Source organism: Gossypium raimondii, chromosome 6 (genome assembly GCF_025698545.1).
Source record: "Gossypium raimondii isolate GPD5lz chromosome 6, ASM2569854v1, whole genome shotgun sequence".
In the NCBI taxonomy this organism is placed as follows: Eukaryota; Viridiplantae; Streptophyta; class Magnoliopsida; order Malvales; family Malvaceae; genus Gossypium; species Gossypium raimondii.
This window is the reverse complement of record NC_068570.1, coordinates 6,818,130-6,829,869: the sequence shown is the minus strand read 5'-3', so window position 1 is coordinate 6,829,869 and position 11,740 is coordinate 6,818,130.

The following is an 11,740-nucleotide window of genomic DNA, read 5'->3' as shown; positions in this document are numbered from 1 at the left end:
ATGTATTTTTAAAACAATGAGGAGTCTATTTAGATAAAACAAACTTGTATTGATAAAGTTCCATAATACACGTCCATGATTATCTTTTATACATTTAGTGGGACTGAATGTATATCCTACCACGTCATACTAACGGATAGGAGGAGATCTCCTCTAAATGCTCTGGAAAATGATAGAGAAAGGATCGATTCTCTAGTTCCCTAAAGTCACTTTGAGCAATTGTCTTATTGATTAACTTATCCTCTTGTCCTTATTTCAACTCTCGACCTTTTTATATGAATTGGTTTCCATTACACCACCACGATCTTTTCTTTACTCTTCCCTATTTTCTTGTATTGTATCTTATCTTTTACAAATGAAAATATGAAACTATAGACCAAATTTGAAAAAGAATAAAAGTAAAAAGAGAAATCCGAAATCATTATAATTGTTAAATCAAAATTTTCAAGTAGTGAATTGAAAGTCGGTTTCTTGGACCAGTTGTGATGCAAAACTTACTTTGACATTGTATCCATAAATGCGTGGAAGATTGTTTGCTCAAATAAAGAAATAGAGAAGAAATAAATAAATAAATAAATATATATATTTTTATATATATATAACCAAAGAGAATAAAAGTCATGAGTTATGGGAGAAGATAGCAGCAGAATAGGACTTGTAATGGAGAAAAAACGAAAGCTTCAAAGATAATGAGGATATGGAAGATGGAGAAGAGGTACTTTCATATCAATCAGAATATTTTAGCCACTTTTCAGATTTCACGTGTTAAAAGAAAATATTGATACAGGAAATAGAAGTTACACAAATCTCAGCAGACATATAAATTATCGGAGGGCACGTATGGAGGACGCAGAATTGTGTTTCGCTATGAATGGTAAACTTGGCGGAAATATTAATGTATTAAAGCTTAAATAAAAATATTAGATAATAAATATTAACACAAGGTTTATGGATTATTTTTGTTTAACTAGGTTTATGGTTTACGAAATGGTAGATTTAGATTTTTAAGGTTTATGGTTTTAGATAAAAAGATTAGATTAGGGGTTAGGGTTGAAATTAAGGTTTAAGGGTGGATAAGATTTTGGGATTCATTATTTATGTGGTTTAGTGTTTAGAATTTAAAGGTTCATGGTATTATAATTTTAGGGTTAATGAAGTTTAGAGTTTTAAAATTTTATAGTAAAAGATTTTATAGTTAGTATACTTTTATTTGGATTAAACAAATACAAGTATTAAAAATAAATAAAATATTAAAATAATTCTAAAATTAACACCTAAAGACTATTCAAATATATATATTTTTTTAATTTAGGTAAGGATGAAGTTAATAAGGTTTGAACAAATCAAAGATTATCCATTTGAACTAATCTTGAAGCATTGATAGAGAATATGTGTAGCATTGTTCTAGGAGGAAGATCTAACCTAATCCTTCCTTTGCTCATATGAAATATGAGAAAGATTGTATGAAATAAGGATATTATCTTTTTCAATAGTTTTATGCCACATCAATAATTTTATCTTGAATTTCAGGATTTTAATTTAGATTTGATTTTTTTCAGGATGAAAATGCTGAAATTAAGGATGAAAATATGGATACGATATAAAATTATTGGAAAAGGGATAAAAATAACGTGGTGTCACTATTTCATATAATCCTTTCCCTATGTAAAAGGCTAAGCATTTAATTGTTTAATTTCAAAGATTTAAATATTTACCATTTACATGAAGGGACATTTACCTAAGTTGCGTTTGATGTAAGATTGCAAAATTACCTTCTTAATTCAATAATGGTTAACATTTCAGATTATAACATAATTTCAACGTCATTTAAATATTATTTCTTCCTTAGGTAACATTATAGTTTTTAGACATTGAGAGGATGCTTTTCTGCTACTTCTATTATCAACTTTAGAAAATCATTGGTAGGGAAAGAAATAATTTGAAAAGTTGTAAATTTAATCAATTTATTTTAATTTGGTTATTTTAGTTTTCGTACTTTCTAAATTTTAAAATTTAGTTCTCATCAAGCGGTAATTGTTGAATTCATAAAGTTTTGTTATTTCCAAACTTTAATGCGCCAAACATATTATTATACGTGTAATGTTATGTCAATTTGTTATTTCTACATATTACTCACTAAAAATCCAGTTAATGGATTAACTATTGTCACTTGCTTCAAGATTGAAATTTCAAAATTTAAAAAGTACAGAGACTTAGAATGATATGATTGGATAATATGAACCAAATCTGCAACTTAATGCATGGTTCAATACTAGTAATTGAATTTAACCAAAGCGATTTAATTGCTACTATTTGGTTCAAGACTAAAAAATTGACCAATTCAAAAAGTCATAGACTAGAATTGACTAATTCAGAAATACAAGGACTAAAGTTGATCAAATTAAAGTAAGCGGGCTAAATCCACAACTTTCAAAAACTACATGGACTAAAATTGACCATGTCACATCCCAAAACCGAGTTAGTAGAAATTAGGTTAGTGAACTGAGAGAGTGGTCTCGCGCTATTTTTAGTTAAATGTTGTGAAATTGTGTTAAATGAATTGATTTGGTTTAGTTGTTAAGTATTGCGCTTGTGTGTGAGAGGTCTTGTGTTCAGATCCTTTCTCTTGAATTTTTAGTAATTTTATTGCAACCCCTATCTTTGAACATCTACCTTATATATTATTTTCACTCAACTAATGATAGAATGAGTCTCCTGGTTCAGTTGTAAGACTTCAGCTTACCTTTTAGTCTTGTGTTTGAATCCCTGCGTGTGCCACTCATGTGATCAGGATTTGAGTCAAATTTAAATGATGAAAAATCCGATAGGATTTTATTTTTGTTATTTTATTTTTATTTTTGAAAATTAGTTCCCCAAAAAATTTCCCTCTCTCATCCTCTCTCACATCCAACTTCCCTATTTTCCCATCTCTTCCAACTTTGATTCCATGTTAAACTACTGAAAGAGATTTCCTCTGTCTTCTTCAATTTTATTTTTTTCTAAAAATTTCCTTTTCTTTCTTCTTTTCTTTCTACCTCTTTATCTTTTGCCATCTCTATTTGGGGTTATGCTGTTCAATTTTGTTCCCTATTTTGAGCGGTTGTTAATCTACTATTATCAGTTTGGGTTTTGAGTGTTTGGAAGTTCACCATTGAAGTATCAAATTTTGGTGTAAGTGATTTCTTTTCATTGGTTATGAGGGTGAATGCAATGCGTATTGTCGCTTTGTGGTTTTTGATTGAATTTTTTTAGGGTTAACTCCTATTGTGATTTGTTAGGTGAGAATCGAGAGATGCGAAACTCTCCTCCGCTGTCTAGGTGTGGATAGATAATGTTGTTACTTCAAAGGTAAGTGATTAATGCTTTCGATAAGGGGTTGACTTGTTTTGCTAAGGCCAAATGTAATGGTTGTGGTTTAATTAATAGCTTAGATTTAGTGTATCGTTCCTAAATTAGTTGATTCTGAATGTTATTTTTAGGTGCTGGAATTGTGGTTGTTGTGTCGGCATCGAAAAACAACTAGGTGCGTAACAAAAACCCAAAAAACAGCTAACGATGTGATGCTAAAAAGTGGACTGACGATGCCATACGACCTTGTGACAGGCCGTGTGGGCCACACAGACTGGGTCAGTTGGGCCATGTGGGCCCCTTTTCTAAAAGTTTTACCTAGGGCTATATTTGACGAGCAATTTAATTTAGCCACTTGTAAGGTTCATACTGTATAAATAAGATTCTAAACATAAAATCTGACATTTTTCTACTGTATGTGATTTGAATTATGTATGTCAATTGTTAGCATAATATAATGTGAAAAGTATGTATGTATGACGTGAAAAATATGTAAGGTATACATGCATTTGATATTGGTTAGTATGTAATATGTTTTGACATGTGCATTGGGAGTGGGATAATGATGTGATGGAGGAAGTGTTCGCGGTTTAACTATATATTGATATTAGTACGTCATCATTGTCGGGCAACCTAAGGTGGCGGGTCATCTTTGTCGGGCAACTCGGGATGACTTATTTTGTGGTATTAACCACATATCTGATATGGTGGATCGTGTTTGATAATGAATTAAAATTTAAATGATATTCTAAAAAAATTAAACATTTATTAAACGATTTTTTAATAATCTCATTATACGTTCAGATTATATCTGCTCTTTTAAAACAATGCTTAGAACTACCCATTACCCCTCCCTAACCTATAAATAAGAGGATAATGCGCTTCAGCGCACTCAAACCCACATCCTCCTGCATTGGCAACAATGCCAAAGTCAATCGAGTTAAAACTCAATCGACAAATGATTTTATCTTTAAAGTTAAAATTTTTATTGATCGAAAATGTTAAAATATTAATTTCAAATATTAGTACATTTTAATTTATTATAAGTAATTTTATTTTCAATACTATAATGTTTATTAATAAATACTTCTTGTAATATAAATATCTTTTAGTATGTTAAGAGTAATAGTAAATTTTATTTTATCATCATTTTTGTATTATAAATATTAGTAATACAACTTTTCTTGAATCAAGCATATCTAGTGGAAGATGTTAGCCCTTTGCACTTTGTTAGAATCACCCCCTACTTGAATGTTAAGGGATTATTGCACTACAAAACAATGGGACTCAAGAAAATCATCCCCATCAGTAGGAGGTTCCAAAATGATACGAACTCCGTCCAAAGGCTCAACTGAACCCGTTCGTGATCCAATCGAGCTACCAGTTGGTCCAATTACTCGAGCTCGAGCCAAGCAGTTCAAAGAAGCAATTACAGCCTTAATTGAATGAGTTTGGGAGGAAGCTTCAACTGGACTCGTCAATCGATCTTGGGATGGCTTATCAAATGCCCCGTGCAACCTACTTGAAACCGAATTTAAATTTAGCTAGCTAATTTAGTTGCTAAATAATACTTAAACATTCTTAGTTATTTCGGTCATATTAACTATGTTTTAATTCCCTACAACATTATTACATGTCTAATTGTTTTGTTGTTTAAGTCTATTAATTGTGTCCTAGTTTGTACAACATTAATATTTGTCCTAGTATCTTACTTTGATTTATGTCTATTAACTATGCTCTAATTCGACAGCATCAATGCATGTTTGGTCAGACATCTTAATGGTGTATTAGCTTATTACACATTTAATTTGTGTTTTTTTAGTTTGTCTTAATTGAGTCTTTAATTTGTTTTACAGGTTATTCAATTGGGCAGCTGGACATTCATGCACTATTCCAGATTCATTGAAGCTTATTTAAAGAGGATCATGCACCCGATTATTCATGAACTTTGGAGCTACTTGGTGCACTCATTCAGGTGACCATTCGTGAAACGATGAGACAAACATTAAACTTTGTGTGAGCTGATCAGCTAGCACATCAATTAACCGTTCGGTACTTGGTGTTCACACCAAAGAACCCTCCAAAGTCGAGTGTTCACACCCAAGGGCCATTCTGTTGCCACCAGATACATTCATCAACTGATTATCCATTCGATGAACCATGAAGCATTAACTCCAGCTCATAACAACATTAACCGATCAAGTTAATGCTTCCTTCAGCTCAATCATTAAGTCTACTATAATGGCTGATCGTGAACCTCAAGTGTCAAGCTTCAAGTCTGTTCGGGAACTCCAATGGACAAGCTGATCATTTAAGCCATTCAAAGAGTTGTTCAGCTGAATTAAGTTAACTCCAACTTTATTTAACTTGTAATTATTTTAATGTCTATTCGCCTGGAAATCAAGCAGCCTATAAGTAGCTTGTTTGTAACTTGTTTTAAGAACTTTTGAACCTTGAATGAATTATAGCATATTTGTGAGTTGTTCAACTCTCGTTGTTTTTGGTGATTCAAATTGACTTATCTAGCTTGCTAGTGGCGTCAATCAGTTTCCTTTCCGAACTTATCACTCTTTAAGTGTGGCGTTCACCCATTTGATACCGATTGGTTCCTATCTTTCTAGATAAAGGGTCATGGTCCTTAACCATCTATTCATCTATCCCCTTGATAGCTTCATAAGATTTGGGTCTCTATTCCTTAATAGAGGTTCTTTCTTCCACTGTTAAGTTCGAATTCCATCTTCCATCAACTTAATATCCATTTTACTTTCTTTGTTAAAACATTAACCTTTTGAAACAGCCTGTTTGTTTAAACAAAAGCTTTGTTACTTAATTTTACGATCGGCAACAAACAACTCTAATTCGTCAACGAATACGAGTTCGTATCACAAAACCTCTACATATTATGTATGTTTACCCGTATTAGAGGTTGAAATAAAAAATACTAAAAAAAATAAAAGTAAAGTTGATCAAAGAATATTAAACGCCATCGTTGTACACTTGCAATTAAAAAAAATAAACAACTTTAAGAGACAAAGAAAAGATGTTAAGATTTTCTCCCTTGAAACTTTTAAAAGGTAATAAAACTTAATAATATTTGAAAAGATGTAGGGTCACTAGGGGTGAGCAAAACATAATTCGACTCGAAAAAATCGAAAAAAAATCGAATTTCAAGTTAAACGAATCGAGTTATTCGAGTTAATCGAGTTATTCGAATCAACTCGAATTTTTTTTTTCGAATTTCGAGTTTGAATCGAGTTGAGTTTTCGAATTCGAATAATTCGAATATCAAACTATAATATTTTATATTTTTACCCCAAACTCCTAAACCTTTTTACTTTTCCCTCAAAACTTTTACTCCTTCCCACTTTCTCCCCAAAACTTTTACTCATCTCCCCTCCCAACCCCCCAATCTACCCAAAATCTATTTTCCACCAAAATTTTACTCTCCCATTTACTTTTTCTCAAAATTTTACTCCCCAAAACCCTCAAAACCTTTTATTTTCCCCCAAAATTTTTACTCCCTCCCACTTTTCCCCTAAAACTTTTATTCCCTAACACTTTTATTCTCTTCCCATCCCACCTCCCATCTACCCCAAACCCTTCCCCCTCCAATTTTTTTTTTAAATATCCCTCCAAAATTTTACTCCCCCTATTTACATTCCCTCAAACTTTTATTCCCCAAAACCTTTTATTTTCCCCTTAAACTTTTACTTCTCACCGTTTACTCTCAAATAAAAAATCAAAATTATCCAAAAAAAAAACACTAAACATAAATAGTAATAATTTTATTTATATCTACTATTTATATTATTAAATTAAATTTCACATTTTATATTATTTATATTATTGAATTGTTTAGTCATATTGAATATTTATATTAAAATTGAATTATTAATTATGCCATAAAATATTCGTGTTAAAATTTTATATTGGTATCAATTTCACATTTTATTTTAAAATAACTTTTATTAAAAATCATATTTTTACATTTAATATATTTTTAATTCCAAAATACACAATGACAAGAATCAAGATAATTGAAATAACTAAGTAAGCAAAGAAGCTAACAAGTATATAAAAAATTAATAAATAAATTATGAGGTGATGAAAGTTAATAAAAAATTTGATTAAGGTGGACAAATTTTATTACGATAGGTGACAATGGTTATAAGGACACAAAAATATTTTCTAAAATTTAACTCGAACAAATATATTCGATTCGATTCGATTGGAATTCTATCTCACTCGACTCGATTCGAGAAAACTTCAAATAAAGTTAGGATGATAAAATGATATTCGAAAACTCGATTAACTCGAAAATTTTCGATTCGATTCGATTCGATTCGATTCGATGGAATGCTCACCCCTAGGGGTCACTCTCTAACAAAAGTTGACATAAGACTCTAAGAAGCCAAAGAAAAACTCGACTCCAAAGGAAGTAAGTTGCTCGTAGAAAGGAGAGACAATTGCTTTCGTACCTATTAACATAAGAAGCTTAAATGTGTTAGAATTCATAATAGAATAAGAAAAGCTAAAAACAACAGAAAACCTAATGCAAGAATCAAAGAAAATAAACTACCCAACTGAAAACTTAAAACAATGGAAAACAACTTGAATTTTTCGTTTGAGGAGTTCTCGATTTTAAAAAATCAAAAAATTTAAACTGGAGTGTCCTCAGATAGTGTAGATCTGATCTTGAAAATTTTGGCACATAATTCAACCAATTTTTTTTCTTTTTTTGTTTCGTATTTTTCTGTTTTTGCACTTTTCCAATAACTTTTTTTTGTGGGAAGTATTTTTCTATATCCCAAGAGAGTGTCAAGAATCAATATGTAAAATTTCATATTATTTGAAAAATGTTTACCCATTGAAAAATATTTTTTCTGAAAAACTTTTTGGGTAAAAAAAGTTGTTTTGAGGTTGTTTATTGAAATCAATTTATTAGAACACAAAGAACACCTAAAACGCCCAAATCTTATACCAAATCTAATTCTTTTTGTTGTTGTTTTGTATTTGATTAAATCTACAAATCTAAATTATTCATAAAAATTTTCTATGAGATAATGTTTAGTATAAAATTAAAATTAAAATAAATTTTAATAATAATAAATAAAAATTATGAATTAATATTTGTATTAAAATCTATTTATCAAAAGTTGATCAATTATTATTAAATTTTGATCAATACATTTTTAATTTATTTACAAATTTTTGAAATATTATCCACAATTTAAATAATAATTGTTATTAAAAATTTTACATAAAACTACATTTTTAAAATTAAAAATTATTTTTAAATATTAAAAATTACTAAATCAAATAATTTTTGTTAATTTGATTTTAATAATTTTAAATTTTAAATTTTAGGCTAAAATTTTCATATAAATTTAATAATACACTAAATTTAAATTTTAAAAATTTGTTTTTAAAAATCAATTTAATATAAAATATGACAAACCTAATATCTGAAAATTAAAAAATTTTTTAATTTTAAAATTAATTAATTAAACAATTATAAAATTTAAAAAATATTTTAATATACTTAAATTCAAAAAATAATATTAACAAATGAAAATAAATAAAACATAAAACTAAATTCAAAATAATAAAATTCAAATATATTACTATTAATAATTTATTTTAACAATTAAACATTCAAATCAAATTATGTAATATAAATTATACAATTTTTATTTTAAATTTTAATATTACTTCAACCATTGAATTTCATAATTATTTTTAAAATTTAAATTTAAATCTATTCAAATATTTCTAAATTTTTAAAAATATCTTTAAATTTTGAATATTTTATCTAATTTTATCAAACATATTCATTTTTAGTGTAATGATTATTTCAAGTAATTATCAATTGACTTTTAACAATATTCGTTATCAATATATCAAAATTGTAGAATATTCATATAAAATTAGAAATTTAAGAATTTGTAATTTTGAATTAATATTAAAAATTTTTGCATTTAAACAATTTAATTAATTGATAACATTTAAACAGAACTAAACTAAATATAATAATTTGTGAAATGAATGTTTTTAAATATTTTTTAAATGATCTAATAAATGAAAATCAAAATAATATATACAAATTTAATAATGTATTTAAACTATATAATAAATATTGATATATTTTTAATATGATTGAAGTAATTAAATTATAATATTAGAATATAATTAAGAATTAAAATAATTAAAAATTAGATGATTAATGAAATAAATTAAACATGTTAAATTAGAAATAAAATTAATTAATTTGATATATAATTAATTAATAAGTATTGAATTTAGATAATATATAATTATATTATGATTATTAAATTAAATAATTTATTAGAATAGCTTAATCATTCTCTAAATAATTATTATATTAATATAAATAAATTAATATTTATGAATTATTTTATTACTTTTACTTTAATAAATTATTTAAATATATAATTTATAATAAAATTTAGTATTCAAATTTAATATAGTTATTATAATTGTTATATTATTAATATTAATTAAAATTATAAATATATGATCTAAATGTTTTAATTAAGTTTTATATTTAAATTAATAGATAATATATTAAATATATAAATACTATATTAATATTAAATTCTAATAAAAGTATTAATTTTAAATTATTGATATATAATTTTCTAAGAAATTTTATTGTAAATTATTAATATTATTAAATATATTTTATTGATAATAATTAATAATATATTAATAATAATTTTATAATTAAATTTTAATTATAATTTATTCAAATATTATAATTTTTAAATTTAAAATTATTATTAATATTATAATAAATATTTAATATATTAAATTTTATTAATTTTGAAAATTTTAGTTTAAATTTTGATAATAATATATTAAATTATTAATATATTTAAATTAAATTTAGTAATATTTGAATAATGCATTTTAATAATTTGTAAATTTATAATATAATATTAATATTAAAATTAATTAAACTTATTTATTTAAATATATTAAAAATTTAAATTAATTAAATAAAACGAAGGTAACTTTTAAAAGATATACATTTAATTTATTTGGCATAGTGTAAAAATAAATAAATATAATTTAACATGATGGCATGAGGATTAACAAAATAAAGTAAAATAGTAGTGGGTAAAAAATGAAATGATGATATTAGAATAATAAATAAATGAATAAAGAGAAAAAACAAATGAAAAGGTAAAATAAAAAAATGTTATGCTAGCGAATAATAATGCAACTATAATGATAATAAAAATACATCGATTTATAGTAATAATAGCGATAATCATGTCATGATTATTATAATGATACTAACATGAATGATGATAATAATAATGATAAAATAAAAAATGCATAAAAGGATATAAATAACATAAATTTTAAATGTTAAAATAAAAGATATTGTAAATAAAGAGGTAAATTTTAATAAGTGAGGATTAAATTGAAATTTAAGCGAAACTTAAAGCATGAATTGTGAAATAAACAAAGAAAGGGGAAACGAAGGATTGAATTGAAAACATAACAAAATTAAAAGTCTAAATTATATGAAAATTGTAATGACCCAAAATTCACGGGCATCAGAAAACTGCAATATCGGGCCTCCATCTTAGTGAAATGGGTTCGTAAATAATTATTAGAAATATTTATGAGACTAGAGTTGTGCCTAATTAGGTTCTAATTAGGTGAATTTAGCTTAATTAAGAGTGATTAGAAAAAAAAGACTAAATTGAATAAGTGGTAAAAGTTGAATTATAGATTAAAATGGTAATTAAGCCATTAACAATAAATGAGGCGGCAAATGAGAAGATTTTTCTTCGATTATATATTATATATATAAATATTATTATGGTTTTATATTAAAATTATTAAAATAGTGACAAATGTATGGTAGTGATAATAAACATGTGTAAAATACATGAAAACACACTTGTAATATATTTGTATATTTTCTTAAATAATAAGTAAAAGATGTTTATTAATTATTATATTATATTATGAAATAAAAAAATAAAGACAAGTGTAAGGTGATGATAAAATATAAGTGTTAATTAAAATATGTGCATTTATAGTATATGTATTTAATTTACTTGTTATTTAAGTAATATATATTTGTTATAATTATATATTATATAATTGTTAAATTAATAAACAAATATAATACAAAGAAAGTAAAAAGGACAAAAGGGCACTTAAACAAAAGTATAAGTTGAGGCAGGTAATCCTTAAAAAATCTGAGATTTTTAAGTTCAATATATATATATATATATTATATTATATTATATTATTAAACAATAAAGATATTTATTATGTTTTATTATATATTATATTATTATAGTAAAGTAACGAAAAAAGAAAAAAAAAGAACAGAAGCTATTCGAAACAG